A 19,093-nucleotide genomic window follows, 5' to 3' on the forward strand; every position below is an offset into this window, starting at 1 on the left:
CTTGTTTTATTTTGCATGATGACGATGGTCAAAGTAAATTATATTAAAGATGCTCATAACAATGAGAAAAATTATTTTGATACAGATATCCCATAAAAGTTTGAAAATTGCATCAAAATATACAAAGATATGGGGAAATATGTAAAACATAAAAAAATAGCCAAAAACCTGATAAAAGGCAGTCTGGCCGTCATGGTTGTTTTATTAAAACCACAAAAAAATTTATTTTTAAATCCTTAACTTAAAAAAATTGGAAAATCGGACCATATACACTGAAGATATGGAAAAAAGTGTTAAATATATAAAAATAGCCTAAAACCTGCTAAAAAGGCAGTCTGGCCGTCATGGTTATTTTGTTTAAAAGACGGGAAATTTAATTTTGATATCTATAACTGAAAAAATTTTGAAAATCGGACCATAAACACTGAAGATATGGAGAAAAATGTTAAATATATAAAAAAACAGCCTAAAACCTGCTAAAAAGGCAGCCTGGCCTTCATGGCTGTTCCTTTAAACGACGGGAAATTTAATTTTAATATCTGTAACTGAAAAAAATTTGAAAATCGGACCATAAACACTGAAGATATGGAGAAAAATGTGAAAAATATAAAAATAGCCTAAAACCTGCTAAAAATCGGTCCGAACGCCAATGATGTTTTATAGTCAATTGTGCTCCTTAATGATGGGAATGTTGTCAAAAAATTTCAGCATTCTATCTTTTATAGGACCTGAGTAAATCCCATTTCCCCCATAGCGTTACGGACTGACGGACTGACTGACGGACTGACTGACGGACTGACGGACGGACTGACTGACGGACTGACGGACGGACAAAGTGAATTATAGAGTAGCTTCGCTACTAAAAAGACTATAAACACTATCTATCTATCTACCGTTTTTTGGCACCAATCAATCTATCTACCTATATGAAAGTCAGTGATGTATAAACCAAACGGCTACACCATTTAAACCAAATTATATACTTTCAATTTTCTATTGTTTTAATCGGTCTGTCTATCATTTAGTTTTATTCTGCCACCCTTTAGATTTTTAAACGTCTATATCTTATTATTTTTTTCTGTTTATCTATACATATATTTTTAATTTTTACCTTAATTACTTTTAATTATTAGCTATTATTCATTGTTCATTTGATAAATAGATGAATCATATAATTAAATGACCAATACTAAAAGGTATTGACTCTTACGTTTTGTATAATTTACTAATATTTAGTGTCTGTCATAGTATTGCACGTTTACAAAAGCTTCTGGACCGTAAATAAATATATTATACACAATTTTATTGCTAATCATTGGTCACCTATAATTATATAAAGCAACATGTATGCTTAATGAAGGTCAAATAACTTCATTGTACAAACGAAATAGTAACATTTCTTTCTATTCTGCATTAAAAAATTATAACCGACCCTTTGATCACAGACTTTTGTCTTTTATACAGAAACATAAAATTTTTCACAGTAATATTTTGTTAGTAATTTGTCAACGAGATATAGATGGGTCAATGGGACTGATTTATAATCTACCACCCAATAGTATAAAGCTACAAAAAGCAGAATTATGTACTTTTAAATTATGTAAAATGTTAACCGTCTATTGTTATATCCTTCTATCCATGGAAAAAAAAACATGTCATAACATGTATTTAATTTCTTAAATGACCTCTAAAAAATGGCAACATAACATTAAATATACAGGAAAAATCAACATTAGACGTTCACAAAATGTTGTTGAAAATTAGAAAAGAAAAAAGGATAATTTTATCCATAAGTAGCGCTTCAGTAGCACACAAATGACATCGATATTGATTACTCTATAGCACCAGAAATACAGGAATAGGATAAATCTTCTTCCCCATATTTGATAAAGAAATTCTTTCTTATAACATATCGGGTAAAAAATAAGTCAGTAAACTTTACTAAATTAGGACGATTCTATCATTGACAAACTTTAATACCTTTATTGTATCTTAGCGGATGCACCCCTAGCGTTTAAGGGCTCTTAATCAAAGGGGCTAAGAATAGCTAAAAACCATCCCAAGACTTGAATCAGAAAATGAAACAGCATAATACTATCATTGGACCTAAAATAGATAACTCGAGTACTTCAGTAGTTATTGAGATCTTAAGGTGCAGACAGAAAACCCTCACTGCTTTATATAATAGGATAATATGTAATAATTTTAATAAAAATAAACCTCACTATCATACTGATTGCAGTTAAGTTTCGTTGAAAATTAAAAATACAGGAAGAAATCAAGTTTTTCACTAATTAAGGATTTTGATAATTTGGCACTATCTTTGTATAATTACGTAGAAGAATAGATTTTTGGATTAGATAGCTAATTAGTATGAAAAAGGGACATATGGCTATTATGCTCATTTTGAACAATTTTTGTATAATTATGCAGATCAAAATTAAAATAGATGTATAAATTAGATAACTAATGAGTATATGTATACCTATTGATCTTACGGATATTTTGCCACTTTGTGTCAATCCATGTTTTTTTGTGCTTCACTACTTATGGATATTGTCATCCTTGTAAAAAATGAATCAGACTTCAGGGCCAACAAAACTGGAGTTAATCTTATAATTTTAATTTTAGTATCCGTGGAATGCTGTCAATATTAGGATGCGATGAATAACTATTCATGTATTATTATTTGATTCATAGGTTACAATTGTAAAATGCTATTGATTTTATTTAGGGGTCAATAAGGATATACAAAATTTATAATAATCTATATTAATCATGTAATGTATATTTTACATACTAAACATCCATAATTTTATAATGATGGGAAAATTTTGGTTTTTAAAAAACAACCATTCATTTTTAGCGGCGCAGCTACTCTGTAAATAATACTTGTCTATACGTCGGATAGTCCGTCGTCGCCAACAAACCAATTCATCTCAAAGCACAAATCCATTCGCTTATGGCAAAGATACTGAATAATATATATCACATTCTTTACTATTAATTTCGCCATTTTTTTTTCTTATGGGCTTTATATTCGTTAGGGGAGCTAATCCTAAGACTTTAGTTTAAACTAAATAGCCTAAAACCATACAAAGCCCCTCTAAAATTGAGAACCTTAAATATAATTACTTATATAAACTTATGAAGCGTACCTTGAAAATATAGAAAATTAACTGAGATCTTAAGCTTCAGACAAAAATACCTTATTACTACATATAATGGGATAGGTAAACTTTTCTTTGCATGTTATTGCCATGCAGCTTATGTATTGATTGTACTTGTTATTTTTTGACCTTACTTATGGTTCACCTTGATTTTATATTCTTTAATTACCATATCAGCCTGGTAATCTCTTTTAAATTATGTAATAAAAACAAGAATAATTTCGTTCGATAGCAATGAATAGTTATCCTCAAATTATCATGTGTAATTTCTGTATTTTATAGCCTTTAAATATTGGGAGCAGAAAGGGGTATAGCTTTTTTTTATCTTTAATTAGTTAATGTATAAGGAAATTTCATATGGTTTGACTATTTTATTATATATCATTTAGTTAAATCTATGGCGGCTCGGTTGAAACTTTTATTTTTCTAAATTTTCCAAACCAATAAGGAAGTAGATTGTATTGAGGACAATTATGGCCATAAGTAGCGCAGCAAAAACAATTTTGCAACACTTTTCAAAGTAACAGAGCATTTTTTAGCTCTACATAAAGCATTGAAAAATATCACTCGTTTGATTGTTGCAGTGCAGAAAAAAATTAAAATTTGCAAGGCCTATCTTCCTCTCTCTTTACCCATTAAAGGTTAAGGTTTACATCTCTGCGAAATCCTGTGGACGCCACTGGCAATATTTTAGTTTGTGTTGACAATGTGAATTAAAATAAAACTGGCCATGGCTGACATATTATCGACATGTCATTATTTAGATAAATAATTTTTACATTGACATAAGGATATTCTGAAGATATAATGACGACATTCCTATATTGCTGTGACATATATTTATATGATTGACGGACGGACAATTGATAAGTAGATTTGCTACTAGAAATGTTAATAAAAATCAACCGCTGTATGGTTTGTTTGGATATATTTTTATTGCTAATTTTACAATTATTGATAGTTTTTTCATGTATTTTAGTGTTGCTAGTTGCGTTGTAGGTATGGGATACAGGGAATAAGGGATAAGGCCATTTGTTCTTTCATTAAACAAATAGTTTGTCTAATAAATTTGGTTTTGCTTTGAATTATGTTGCTTTTTTTGGGGATCTTAAGCGATAATACAAAGGACGATGAATTGATGTACATCCGAAGCTATATAAACAAAATTACCCTTCTGTTTATTAAATTATTGAAGAAAAATTTCGGACTCTTAATGTTTTTACAAACCCTATCAAGATTTAATATAGATTACAAGAGTTTTTAAACAATGAATGAGACAACGCGTCCAACTCCCTGGCTGTTTTCTATGATAATACTACAAACCATAAAAATTATAGAGTAGCTTCTCTGCTATATACAGATAAAAAGATTTAACTGTCATTTGTTGTTCATCCAAAAATTTTATATTTAAAACATGGAAAGAAAACAAAGTCATTCCTAATTAGGACAGAAGTCACTGAAAATTGGTCTAAGGAAGGCTACTTATGTCCTTCATCTAACAAAATCTAACTTAAGGGAGGTGACTTATGTCCTTTGTCTGACAAATTCTTACATTAGGAAGGCTGCTTATGTCCTTCAAGTTGCAAAACTTAGCTTTTCTGTCCTTTACATAGCAAAACCTCACAAAACATAGCATTTCTGTCATTCACATAGCAAATTCTTGCAAAACATAGCATTTATGTCCTTCACATAGCAAATTCTTGCAAAACATAGCAAATTCTTGCAAAACATAGCATTTATGTCCTTCACATAGCAAATTCTTGCAAAACATAGCATTTATGTCCTCCACATAGCAAATTCTTGCAAAACATAGCAAATTCTTGCAAAACATAGCATTTATGTCCTTCACATAGCAAATTCTTGCAAAACATAGCAAATTCTTGCAAAACATAGCAAATTCTTGCAAAACATAGCAAATTCTTGCAAAACATAGCAAATTCTTGCAAAACATAGCATTTATGTCCTTCACATAGCAAATTCTTGCAAAACATAGCAAATTCTTGCAAAACATAGCAAATTCTTGCAAAACATAGCAAATTCTTGCAAAACATAGCATTTATGTCCTTCACATAGCAAATTCTTGCAAAACATAGCAAATTCTTGGAAAACTTAGCATTTATGTCCTTAACATAGCATTTTGGTCCTTCACATAGCAAAATCTCACAAAACATAGGTTTTTCTGACCTTTTTCTACCAGGAGATCAGAACTAAATCAGAACACACATAACAAGAGTTTTACATAATTTAACTCTGCATAAATTATGATAATTCATTATTATTACCCCTCCCCCCCCCCCTATTTAAAATTTACCCCTGCATAAATTATGATAATTCTTTATTATTACCCCTCCCCCCCCCCCTATTTAAAATTTACCCCTGCATAAATTATGATAATTTATGCTGAGTTAAATGTACTGTTTGAACTTCTATCTAACAGGATATGAGAACTTAATCAGAACACACATAACAAGAGTGTTTACATAGTACATTCAGATTAACAATTATTCAATTGGCCCCTTTCCAGTCCATCATATGACATGGGAAGGAGGTTGAGGAGCATTTTATGCAGCCTAAATTCCACTATGCTATGCCACTTTTCCTAAAAGGCGTCATAGCTGGCCTCTTTTGTGTCCATCATATGACATGGGAGGTGGTGCCATGTAGGAAAAGTGGCATTGCATTCTTGGGAATTTAGACTGCATAAAATGCTCCTCAACCTCCTTCCCATGTCATATGATGGACTGAAAAGGGGCCAGCTATGACGCCTTTTAGGCCCTAGAATGCAATGCCACTTTTCCTACATGGCACCATAGCTGGCCTCTTTTGTGTCACAACCTCCCAGTTCTCATATCCTGTTAGATAGAAGTTCAAACAGTACATTTAACTCAGCATAAATTATCATAATTTATGCAGGGGTAAATTTTAAATAGGGGGGGGGGGGAGGGGTAATAATAAAGAATTATCATAATTTATGCAGGGGTAAATTTTAAATAGGGGGGGGGAGGGGTAATAATAATGAATTATCATAATTTATGCAGAGTTAAATTATGTAAAACTCTTGTTATGTGTGTTCTGATTTAGTTCTGATCTCCTGGTAGAAAAAGGTCAGAAAAACCTATGTTTTGTGAGATTTTGCTATGTGAAGGACCAAAATGCTATGTTAAGGACATAAATGCTAAGTTTTCCAAGAATTTGCTATGTTTTGCAAGAATTTGCTATGTGAAGGACATAAATGCTATGTTTTGCAAGAATTTGCTATGTTTTACAAGAATTTGCTATGTTTTGCAAGAATTTGCTATGTTTTGCAAGAATTTGCTATGTGAAGGACATAAATGCTATGTTTTGCAAGAATTTGCCATGTTTTGCAAGAATTTGCTATGTTTTGCAAGAATTTGCTATGTGAAGGACATAAATGCTATGTTTTGCAAGAATTTGCCATGTTTTGCAAGAATTTGCTATGTTTTGCAAGAATTTGCTATGTGAAGGACATAAATGCTATGTTTTGCAAGAATTTGCTATGTTTTGCAAGAATTTGCTATGTTTTGCAAGAATTTGCTATGTGAAGGACATAAATGCTATGTTTTGCAAGAATTTGCTATGTTTTGCAAGAATTTGCTATGTGAAGGACATAAATGCTATGTTTTGCAAGAATTACCTATGTTTTGCAAGAATTTGCTATGTGAAGGACATAAATGCTATGTTTTGCAAGAATTTGCTATGATTTGCAAGAATTTGCTATGTTTTGCAAGAATTTGCTATGTGAAGGACATAAATGCTATGTTTTGCAAGAATTTGCTATGTGAAGGACAGATAAACTATTTTATGCAAGATTTTGCTATGTGAAGGACCAAAAAGCTAGGTTTTGTGTGGTGAAGGGAGGCTACTTATGTCCTTCATCTTGCAAAATCTTTGTTAAGGGAGACAAGTTATGCCCTTCATCTAACAAATTCTCACATAAGGGATGCTACTTATGTCCTTCCTAGGAAGGTGACTTCTGTCCTAATTAAGGAATGACTTTGTTTTCTTTCCATGATCCAAAATTTTAATACATAGATAATTCCTAGATAAAACTGTAACCTGTAATGTACATATACATTAAATCTGAAAAAATATAATCAAATCTTGGAAATATTGGGGGAAGAATAATTTATGTTTTATTTATCTATCTCTGTAGTCGTGGAATGTATGTGTTTATGTCAAAAATGTTTTAAAATGTATTATATCTCTGCCAAACATCATCTTTTTAAAAGTATTTTTGATACATAGTCGTTCAAATTTTGAACTTACAGTTTTTATACATAAAATGAATGGATTTTGAGAAGCGAAGCTTCTCTATGATAATAAATACCTAATGATGACAATTAGTAGGTATTGGTTGAATATTTTGAACCAACCAAATAGATTTTTAAAAGGTACCTAATAATTTTTAAGCCTAAAAACAAGAAAACTTAGGTATGATTTATTAACAGTCCATTATCCTTTAATTCATTGCCTTAAACCTCATTTTACCCATAATGTTTTTCCATCCAGTATGTTTTTTTAGAACTCTTAAACCTAAAATTATTATCTACCTATCTCAAGTGTCTATCTATCATTCCATATATTTAATAACCAACTGATTTAAATATAAGTTTATTTTGCAACAAAAATGTTTCTGACTATTTTTAATAACTCCATCTATCTATCTTTCTTTTAATCTATCCACATATGTCCTAAAATCACCCTCTATTTATCTACATAATTGAAGGAAACAATTTCTGTTTAATTATCTTTTTTAAAGCCATATCTATCCATCTATCTCTTTATCAGATCTATCTAATAATGTTGTTACCTAAACCAATCTATTTATCTATCTATCTCTGTATGTAGATATCCCGCTGGTTGCCTAAAATTAGTGTCCAATTTAAGCGTAGGGGTCGCGCATACTTATAGTCACAGGGATACATATTCTGATAATAAAATATAGGCATTATTGTAGAATCATCTCTTTATTTACATTAACATTCTTATCGTATACTGAACTATACTAAAATACCGAACGATGAATTGATGTGAATCCCCCATGATAAAAAGGAAATTAACCCCACTATAGGTTAAGATTATTGGTCGAAAATGATGGGCACTGATAGTTTCTCCATTCCAATCAATATTTAATGAAAGTACCTCATGTTTTTTTATCAAAAAAGATTAAGATAAAGATTGAAATCAATTTGAATTGGTGGATGTCTATTAACATTCCCATCTAACACCTGCTGTTTACTTAAAAGATGGAATATAAAACATACAGTTAAAAAGTAAAAAAAGTACATTGATTAAAAAGAATATTTTTTATAAAATTAATGTTTTCTTTTATTATAATAGAACTAGAATTTATTATTTAATAGTCTTTTCGATGATTTTAAAATCTTGCGTAGATGGTTATTTTATCACCATACCTATTGAAAAAAATGGTAATGGATAAAGATGTTCTTGTCTTTAAGCCGATAACGTGTTCTTTCAAATAGCAAATTTTAGTGAATGAAATTTGGAATTATATTTGTTGATGTCAGTTTTGTCAAATTTTGGAGGGGATTTGGAGGGTGATTAAATTGACATCTAGCAAAATAATTAATTATCCTTTGTCACCAAGTCCTGTGACATTGCACGCACACTAAATGAGGATCATTTGTGCGCGAAAAAAAACTTTTAGATCGTGGGGCACATTAATTTTCAAGGATTAATAGGAATAGGTAAATCATTGTCGAAAAATAAAATTTGAGTAATAAGAAAGAAAACTAATCAGAGGGTTTCATTGTATTTAAAAATGTGGTGACTATTTCCTAATCATTAACATTTTCCCAACCTAACTAAACTTATAATAACCAACCAAAAGCTACAGTGAAAATAGGACGAAACCCGTTACTTCGTTTTCTTTCCATGATCCTGACTTTCTTGTAAAATCCGCAAGCATATTATGAAATTTAGCATCCATTGTCCTATCCCTGAAACCCTGATTAGAATAGCGTACATGAGTTCAAATTCATCTCCAATTGTCGTATTCCTGTGTGCCTGAATAGAATTGCGTGCAGAGGTACAAATTGATTCTAAGCGAACACCTCACGGAATAAAAATTAACAGATTTAATTACAATACCTGCCTTGTCCATGTGTGGTGGAAAAATGTTTTAGCGTTAAGTGTGATGCGCCCATAAGGTGTTGTATTCGTGCCAGTTTCTTAAGTATTATGATTATAATTAGAATGGTACCTACTGTAGAAGTCTGTCGACATGTAATTTCAAGGGTTTTTATCGACAATATAGCAGTGGTTGACATATAATCGACATAACGTTAATCTACTGACCAATTGACTTAATACATTTCCAGAGTGTTATATATTAGAAGTAGAAGAAATTTATTAATACAAAACAGGCGTAATATATTGCCGTGGACGGACAGTTAAAAGCACATAGGCGAAAAAAAACTCTTATGGGGCATAATCATCTATGTAACTTTTAATCTATATTAATTTGCTACTAAGAATTTGACACAGCTAAAAAATACAGTATATAGTTTTAGTAATAACTTACTACTAATATTTTTGTATGGGTGTAATTTTTATTTGAATCCCCTTTGGACATGTTTAGGGGGATTATCATTTATCTTCCATTGTCCTTTACCTTTTACTCTTGTATGAGCATAAAACATTCTGGGAAGCACATTTAAAAAAATTAAATTTATACAAAAATGCTTGAAGTAATAAAACCCAATAAAAGCTAACTTTATAGAACACGCTTTACGTGTAAAATAATTTAATTTCTTATTTTCTTCACGTTTATATTTGAGTTATGTTAGGAATTAAAATGTCTTTTTCTTATAGTAATAGATATTTAATAAAATAAAGAATTATTCTTCAATTAATGTGACGTTAATATATCCCCTCCTTAAAAAAAATACAGGAAGGTAGTGGACAATGGACAATAATTATAATGATCCCCAAAGTTTATCTCATTCGTTGGCTTTAAAACTTTTGCGACTTGATTTTATTGTACAAATTACAATGTTCAGTAAATTTAATCTTAGAAAATTGATTATTTTGTTTATCATAATTAAATGTGTACATATATCGTAAGATCCTTGCTTTAGTTACGTTTGTGTGCTGATAAAAATCTCTTATGGGACATTCAACGATTTACTAATACAAGGCAGATTAGATATCTATTCTGTAGTATTTATTGCTATGATGATATCCTATGGAGTGATATTTGCATGGGGTAGCCTCACAATAAAGATAGAAGCTAGTTCTGCACTAGTTCCCCTAAGCATTTTTAATATAGCTGATCATTAATTTGGTGCTTTCCTTCAAAGTTCTGGTTGAGTAATGTTACCCTCCCTTTTTTTATTTTTTAAATAAATTGAAAATAAGGTGGGTGTGTTTCAGGGTGGGGAAAAACCCAGGGTTTTTTTAAAAAGCCCAGCCCAACCCAACCCAAAAACCCAACCCAAAAACCCTTTTTTTAAGGGTTTTTTAAAGGGTTTTATTGGTTTTTTTTAAAAAACCCTGGGTGGGTTTTTTTGGGTGGGTTTTTTGTATGCCCACCCTGGTGTGTTTTCCCCCTATGCCTAATCCTGTGGGTGGCTTTGTACGTACCTTACCTGACCTAAAATAATACACACGAAAAATTAAAATCTATCCAACTATAGTGCCTAATAATTATTTTTAAAGACAAACTAATCTTCAATTAACCTTTTTTCAAGTTATATTGTACATTGTTTTTTTTACACAATTATTTGGGGGGAAAATGAAAAAAAATACCATCCATCTTTCTATTTTGAAAAATTTCGCAGTTTTGCAAGATTTTTATTTGCATATTAGATGTGTAGTGTGCTATGTATGTAAATATGTGGGGGAAGAAGGAATAATTGATCATGAAAAAAAACATTTTTACCCCAATTTTAAATAATTTAAAAAAAGTAGGATGATACAATGATTATAAAATATGATAAATTTTTCTAACAAAGCGACCATTTTCTTTTTACAAAAAAAGCCAATACAATTACCAATAATAATAATTTTACAAAGATTTTCTTCATATGAAATATCCCTAATGTACCTGGTTGGAAAAGTACTTGAGTTAATATTATTGTAACTTCATATTGCATTCGCATACAATAATTTGCATAAGATGTCCTGGGCTTGTGTATAGACGCGTACCATCTCAATAAGTAAATACTCTGTATTTTAATTTTGGCTTTAAATAAAATATCATTAACCTTTTGTATAATGTAGTAAACTTTTTTGTCTGAAGCTTAAGATTTCTGCATTTACATAGGCTGCTGGTGGTTTTTGGCTATTTTATTTGAAAATTTAGGGTTTTTGTGGTTTTAGGATATAAGTTATGCCTTCCCTTATAATACAAATCCCCAAGATGCTAGCGGGACCGTCGATTATTTATGTTAATTCACTCTAAAGATTTAATTTAATTTTAAGTTCTATTAGAATTTTGTTCTTGTTTAATGTTTATATAAGTACAACTATAACCATATATATCCAAATGTTATAATCAAAGTAGAAAGTTAAACCTTATAGCAAAAAATGTATAAAATTATAATCCAGTAACATAAAGAAATAGATTTTTTTAATTGTCCGTTTAGATCACGCTAACCACTGAACCTATTTAATTTTCTATTTTATGAAAACTTGTTATAAGCCCCGGGGGGGGGGGGGGGGTAGGCTTTTTTATAATTAAATCTTGATATGCTTTTTGGCTATTTTGTTTTCCCCTTCAATAGATTTAGATGTAGAAAAGGAATTTTAAAACCGCCTTATAGCTATGAATGTCAAAATATTTGTTTACAACTAACTTTACCAAAACTTAATGCAACTCTAGATCCCTTTTGAAACCTTAAATATTATTGCTTGATTTCTTTTTGAGATACATTATGTAGTTTAATACAGGGATTATAAGGGATAAGACAATGGACGAAAAATTCAGGCATACCCCCAATCGTAAAGATTCAGAATATTAAAATTATAGTTGAACAGTTTAGCTGCTGCTTTGTACAATTCTATTAAAAGGGGGGGGGGGGGGGCGAAAGTGACACTTTTTGAAACAAAAACTAAAAGTCAAAGGAACTCAATTAAAAAAAGAGTTACAGGTCTGAGATTTTGCATGGCAGTTGCTTTATAGGGGTACAATATGGAACTGTGAAGAAACGGCGGCGCAACCGCCGAAAACCGCCGAGAAAAGGCAAAAAAATTTCGGCGGGAAACGGCGGTTTTCGGCGGTTGCGCCGCCGTTTCTTCACAGTTCCATATTGTACCCCTTTAAAGCAACTGCCATGCAAAATCTCAGACCTGTAACTTGAGTTCCTTTGTTGACTTTTAGTTTTGGTTTCAAAAAGTGTCACTTTCGCCCCCCCCCCTTTGATTAAAGTCCCCAAAGTTTAAAGTCGAGAATAAGATGTTTTATCAATGTTCACCGAAATATATTTCAACAAGGATGACAACATCCATAAAAGAGATGCACTTAAACGGTAGGACAAACGGACATTAACGCTTATATAGTGTCAGGACTGAATAATCATAATATAAATGTATAAGAGTCAAAGCAAAATTGTAAGTAAACTTGTTGAAAAACTGCTTGATTCATGATAATGTTTATGGACATACTTACATTTTTAGGACTTGATTATAGAGTTGCCTTGCTTATTACATTATACTTTGTTGTCCCAGAAATCAATATACCAAAAATCAGATCAATCGGATGATTAGATCACATAAAAATTTGTTGTTAAAAAAGTAAAAAAATCAACATGTTTAAAATGGACGTACGGACATTTTGGTGATAATTATAGAGTTGCTACGCTTCCTAAATCGTACCTAACTATTAAAGGAATAACCATGCAAAATTTGAAATCGATAGGACAATTCTAACATGCCTAAATTAACAAAAAAAGCTATCCGTTACGGACGGACGTACGTACGGACGGACCGACCGACCCTAATTATAGAAAAGCTTCGCTTTTAATAAATAACTAAGAAGTATCAGAGACCAAATTCACTCAGGGAATTTATCATATGTTTTTTAAATTCTAGGGGACCAGTATGATTTACAGTCCAATCTAGCTTTTGTATCTTTCTTTTTTTTGGTAATGATTTTTCATCAAATTTTTAATTTTCAAACATTTTTTAGGTAAGAGGGTGAAGTCATCTTGCTAGTAGCTGTGCTCTTTTATAAATGGAAGATTAGAAAAAGGTAAGATCTAATTTCTTTTGAAAATATTAAAAAGGCCATAAGAATAAGGACTTTAGTGAATTTTGATTGGTTGATTCATTAAATTGAGTGTTCAAACGTTTCAACCACTAATTTTAATCTACAGAAAGGGTAATTTTGATCAACATAATTAGGATGTACATCAATTTATCGGCCATTGTCTCATCCCTTTAGATCCCTGAGCTTTACAACTATAAACTTTATATAGCCTAACCCTGCCCCTCAGAGAGGTTAACAGTTAACGAGGGAACAACTTGGAATATTAATTTCTTCATTGCGTCATCTTGTCTACGTTTTACTCAGATTGTAAGGGGATAAGACAATGGAATAAATATTTATGTAAATCCTTAATTATAATACACAAAACTAGCCTTTCTGTAAATTGAAATCATTGGTAGAAAAGTTTGACACGGCTAGATTGTAACAACAAATCAGTTTTTGTAAAAGTCGAAAGAGATAACTTTTTATAAATTTTGGGTACTACCCTTCCACAGTGAGCCCAGGAATCCAACTTTGTGGAAAAAATTATTTATGCCCAAAATCGAACTTTAGAAAATCAATTATTTTAAAAGTCTATGTTAAAATTCATCATATTAGAGGAGGTTTGCCATTTTAAATTAATGAAAAATTTAAAAAATTAAAGTTTTTATGGCCTTCTGAAGTTGTTACCCTGGAATTCACGAAATTTAGATACAAAAATCTCCCCAAAAAAATATTTTAAAATTTTTTTTTGTTTTACTTGCCATTTAATCAAATATTAACTTAGGACGTAATGTAATAACATTTTAGAAAGGTTGTGCAATTATCTAACGCTGGATAACAAGAAACTAAATAGTTTTGTATAAAAAAACCTCTTGAATCCATATTAAAGAAAGTTGGTGAAAATGCAAAAAAAAGCACGTTGAATATTTTTTTAAGCTCTGATTCAAATACCTTGATCTTTTTAGCAACGAGGTGAAAATTTTTAGGATGAAGTTCTAGCATTAATTAGGCAATATATAACAACTTTCACTTAGTTGCTTAACCTCTATAGATTTTTTTGTAAAGGTCGTTTTAAGCTATTTTTAGTGTATAATCCTTATATAATTTGTTGCCGGATTTCATTATAGAGAAAAATCCTTTTACAGGGTAAAAATCTGGCAAAATGCCTTTCCGAAAAATCATGGCATAAAATTTTCCCACCAGTGGTGGAAAAGTTAGAGCACCTCAAAATAAAATTTTACTATGCCCTTGTGTATTGGACCCTGAGGGCCTCCTGGAGGGGCTACCAGAAATCTAAAGGTATCTTTAGAACCACAATGGCCGGCTCTAACTGCACTCAGAAGAAGTCAGAGATAATTGCCTGCCGCCTTCCGTCCTTTAATTGGCAGCAAAGTTAGCACACCAAAAAAATGAAAATTTTTTGTTGTGTTTTTTGCACACAGGGCGGCGTGTGTTTGTGGCGCAGCCACGTGTATTTCCACTTTTTTGTAGGTCATTCCAAGCCGGATTGGCGGGTGTGCGGCCAGAGGTGGTCTGACCGGCCGTTTGGCCGACAGCCGCAGTTAAAGGTCGCAAAAATTGTCAAAAATTGAAGTTTTTGAGGATTTTTGGCATGCCAGTGCAGCCAGACTGCTTGGCTGACAGACCTGGGACACATGTCACCTGACACACTGGGCCATTGCCTATGTTTGCTATTTTGCACAATTTTTTTCCCATCACTTCCCTGGCCATGATGGCCATTCAAAGTGGCCTGGGTCAAAATCGACCAAAAACCAATTTTTGGGGGTGATATTTTGACCCCCCAATCATCTAGAGAGGGAGGAAGGGATAATCTCGACAATTCTGTAAAAGGTACTATAAAAACCTTTTAATTAAAAAAAAAATTGTTTGATTTGGTTGAAAAAAAAGGAAGTTATTAATTTTTTCCACAAAATTGGATTCCTGGGCTCACTGTGCCTTCCCGACCTTTAAGAGTGAAAAGTTTTCGCAAAACTGATATGTATTGAAAGGAGGATAAGTTTATTAAAATTTACACGTTCTCTAAAAAACTTTAGGTACTTTTTTAATACTTTATTGGTTGGTTTAAATTAGCAGTGTTCAAACTTTGCAAACAATTAATTTATTTTACATAATATTCTTTATTATCAATGGGAATGTGCGATAGTTTATACTCCATTTTCTAATTTTGAATAATTATGCCTTGTAATATTTTAAAAATACTAAGCACAATTTCTTCTACATTTTCCTATTACTCTACCTGAGGTGAATTCTTAAGAAACTTTTGCCCCACTAAAATCAGTTTGCCTCACTAAAATCAGTGAGGCAAACTAAAAATTTAGAGGGGATAATTTTGCCTCACTAAAATTTTAGAGGGGCAAACTGATTTTAGTGGGGCAAAAGTTTTTTTAAGAACTACATTAAAAAGGCAGTTCTAAAATTGTATTGGGAAAGTTTGACACTAGAGACAATCTTGAGACAAATAAGCCAATAGGAGAACAGGTCATTGTTTAAAATTGTGTACAGATTTTGGCAGGAAAGGAACTAATTTTTCGGGAGAGGGGGGGGGGGTAAGATATTTACTGTAAATTATGCTTATACCCATAGTTATATAAACGGTAAATACGATATCTCATTCATTGGTTTAAAATTTTTTGGGCTTATATAAATTTTGATAAGGTCGTACAAACTTTTATCTACAGGAGATGCATTTTTCCTTTTCTTAATTAGTCATTGACATCAGTTTATTGTCCATTGTCTTATCCCTTAGAATCCCTGGGAGATGCAATGCTTTTATTTTCTAAATTGAAATTAAAAATGAATTGATATTTTCAGAGATTGTGGTTGTCTGAAAGCTTGCAACCCCAAACCTGAAGAGAAAACCAACACATAATGAAAATCTTGGTTGATATAAGGTAAAAAATAACATTGACAGGAAGAGGTTTTCTTAAGATTAAAGTTATCTAAAGAAAGCTTATTAGTCTTCAGCTTTTTCGCCTTTTACAAATATTATTGTTATTAAATAAATACAACAATTTTAACATGAATTAAAACATGGATCATTCGTCTTAAAATGATTATTTATGACAGATAAAAAGTTACAGGCGAAATAGTTTTCTCATAGTTTGAATCCCTCTCTCCATGTAGATTTCTAAACCATTTTTGCTTCTATATCTCTATCTGTCTTTGTCTACTACTGATTGTTTTTCAAAAGAATTATTACTATCGTTGCTAAATTTAACACTTAAATTTAAAAGAAATCTCAAAGCTTCTCAAAATATCCCAATCTCTTATGAATAAATTGTGCTATCATTATTCGCATCATAAACGTAGATTTTTGACATAAAACAAAATTTACAAAAGGCTAATGAATCTAATAACTTTTATTTTTCTGAATCTTATGTATTTCCCGAAAAAGCTTTGATACTTTTTTCATTAAAGAGCCAAATTATTTTTTTTTGCGGGAGATTGATTTATTTTGCATGCACCTATTCTTCTATCTTTGGAATTTTGTAGGAAAAAATCTCAAAACCAAACATACAAATAACACTTACACACATATACAAACACACACTAACACACACACACACACACACAAACAAACAACAAATAGATAGAGTTAGAGTGAAAGCCATTGAAAAATGTTGCATTCGGAGAGAGATAATTAATCTAATAATTGAGATGGGCGTTTTTTGTGATAGGCATTTTCTGAGATAGGCGTTTTTTGAGATGACCTATCTAATAAACAACTATTAGTAAAGCATTAGTTATGAAACAAATATTTTAGCTTCTTCAAGCATAAGAAATGGCTTTTTTTTAACTGCTATCCTATTACATAAAGTAGTTCTTGGCTTGTCCGTTAAGGTCAAGCTTACCAAAGAACCGAATGACTTCTCGAATTTAGGTTTAGACTTAACAAAGGTCACATGATGGTTTTGGCTGTTTTAGTTTTAGATCTAAGGAATTGGATGGTTTTGGGTTATTTGACTGTCCACACCAAGATTAAATATCTAGATGGGTCATTTTTCCCCTAGCTGGGTTCTTCAAAATACTGATAGTCCTTTTCTACTGTTCATTTTTCTATAAAACATGTCTCTATCCTGATTGCATTTAAACCAGAGCTCGGCAGCCACGCGGCAGCATGAGGTACATTTTACAATTTTAAAAATCATCTGGAAGTCTAAACCTGAACCAAATAAGTCAAATAAGTCTCTTTTTAAACAAAATTTGCAAAACATCCAAACGGCTTCGGCGCGGCAGTGGCGCGCGGCTGCCGAGCCCTAATTTAAACTAATATAATCATCTTAAAACTTCACTTTTCTCTTCCCTTTGTCTTTCTTTTTCAGAGCCAAGCTTTTCTATAATTAGAAGTTATTGCTTTTTTGTATCTTAAATTAAACAATACTTTTGAATAAATCTTAAATTTGCCAGTTACAACAAATTTAAATGTGCAGCTACTCTAAAATTTTTATTGTACCCTGTAAGGAACACATTTTAATATCTTAAAATTTAAAAATCAATTTTGTTACTTCTTACTTTTAATAGACACTCATTTGAATCCAAATAGACAAACTTACATTCACTCATGGATTTCAAAAACTGAATTACTTACAGACAGTAAGACAAACACTCTGTTACTATCTAATCTTAAACAGACAGACAAATGCACCCTTTTCTTGCAGACAGACAGACAGACAAACACACACTCATACAAGCAAACAATCAAACACTCAGTTACTTACTGAATTTACACATGTACAGCAAATAGACATTTAACATACATCTTAATACAAGGAAGAGAGATTAATAAAAAGAAAGAGAGGGAGAGATAGAGATAGAAATAGAGAGAGAAAATTAAAGTTTCTCTAGCGTAACGGAGAAAGAACACTTTTTCACTCTAAAAAACGATTTTTATTAACAGAAAAATGTTATCATGAACATCAAATAAAATAATAACAACACAGACTAAGATTTAAGTACATATTCATTCAAATAATTATCCTTTTTTTCTTTAAAAAAGTAATACTTTTTTATGACATACTTGTAGGTCGGTCACTTTCATAGCTGGTCGGTCCATTTGAATAAATAGAGTAAGAAGAGAATTTGTTGTAAGCAAGAACTTCCAACAGGTTTTTTAGGGGGGAGGGGAGGGGGATGAAACAGTATAAATCTTTTAAAGTTTCAGGAACCCCTGCAAAATCATTAAAGCATTTCCTAATTTAGATGTATGAAAAGTTTAACTACTATTGGAGGCAATTGTTTTTTTTAATAACAAGGATGACAACATCCATAAAAGCGAAGCACTGAAACGGTAGGACAAACGGACATTAACACTTGTATAGTATCTGAACTGAAAAATCGGAACATAAATGTATAAATGTCGAATCAAAATTGTAGGTAAATTGGTTGAAAAACTGCTTAAAAACAGGATAATGTTTATGGACATACTTACATTTTTGAACTTGATTATAGAGTTGCTTCGCTTATAATATTGTTCTTTGTTGTCCCAGGAATCAATATACCAAAAATCAGATCAAACGGATAATTAAAACACTTGAAAATTTTTTTGTTAAAAAAGTAGAAAAATCAACATGTTTAAAATGGACGTACGGACATTCTGGTAATGATTATAGAGTTGCTACGCTTTCTAAATCGTACCCAACTACTACAGGAATCATCATGCAAAGTTTGA

The 19,093-nt window shown here is 31.4% G+C and overlaps 1 protein-coding gene across 4 annotated transcripts in view; it reads left to right on the forward strand.

The window, feature by feature from the left end:
• Positions 1 to 19,093, forward strand: part of ko (Stork-head domain-containing protein knockout) — a 142,456-nt gene that overhangs the window by 88,866 nt on the left and 34,497 nt on the right. For 2 of the 4 annotated variants that reach the window (XM_080150938.1, XM_080150939.1), the window contains 2 exons: positions 13,342 to 13,404; positions 16,239 to 16,316. The gene's annotated coding sequence lies outside the window, so the exon portion shown is untranslated. Of the gene's footprint in view, positions 1 to 13,341; positions 13,405 to 16,236; positions 16,317 to 19,093 lie in introns of all 4 variants that reach the window. The other 2 variants (XM_080150937.1, XM_080150940.1) reach the window with 2 other exon arrangements.

This window comes from Acartia tonsa, chromosome 2 (assembly GCF_053477335.1).
Source record: "Acartia tonsa isolate MP-2025a chromosome 2, ASM5347733v1, whole genome shotgun sequence".
NCBI lineage: Eukaryota > Metazoa > Arthropoda > Copepoda > Calanoida > Acartiidae > Acartia > Acartia tonsa.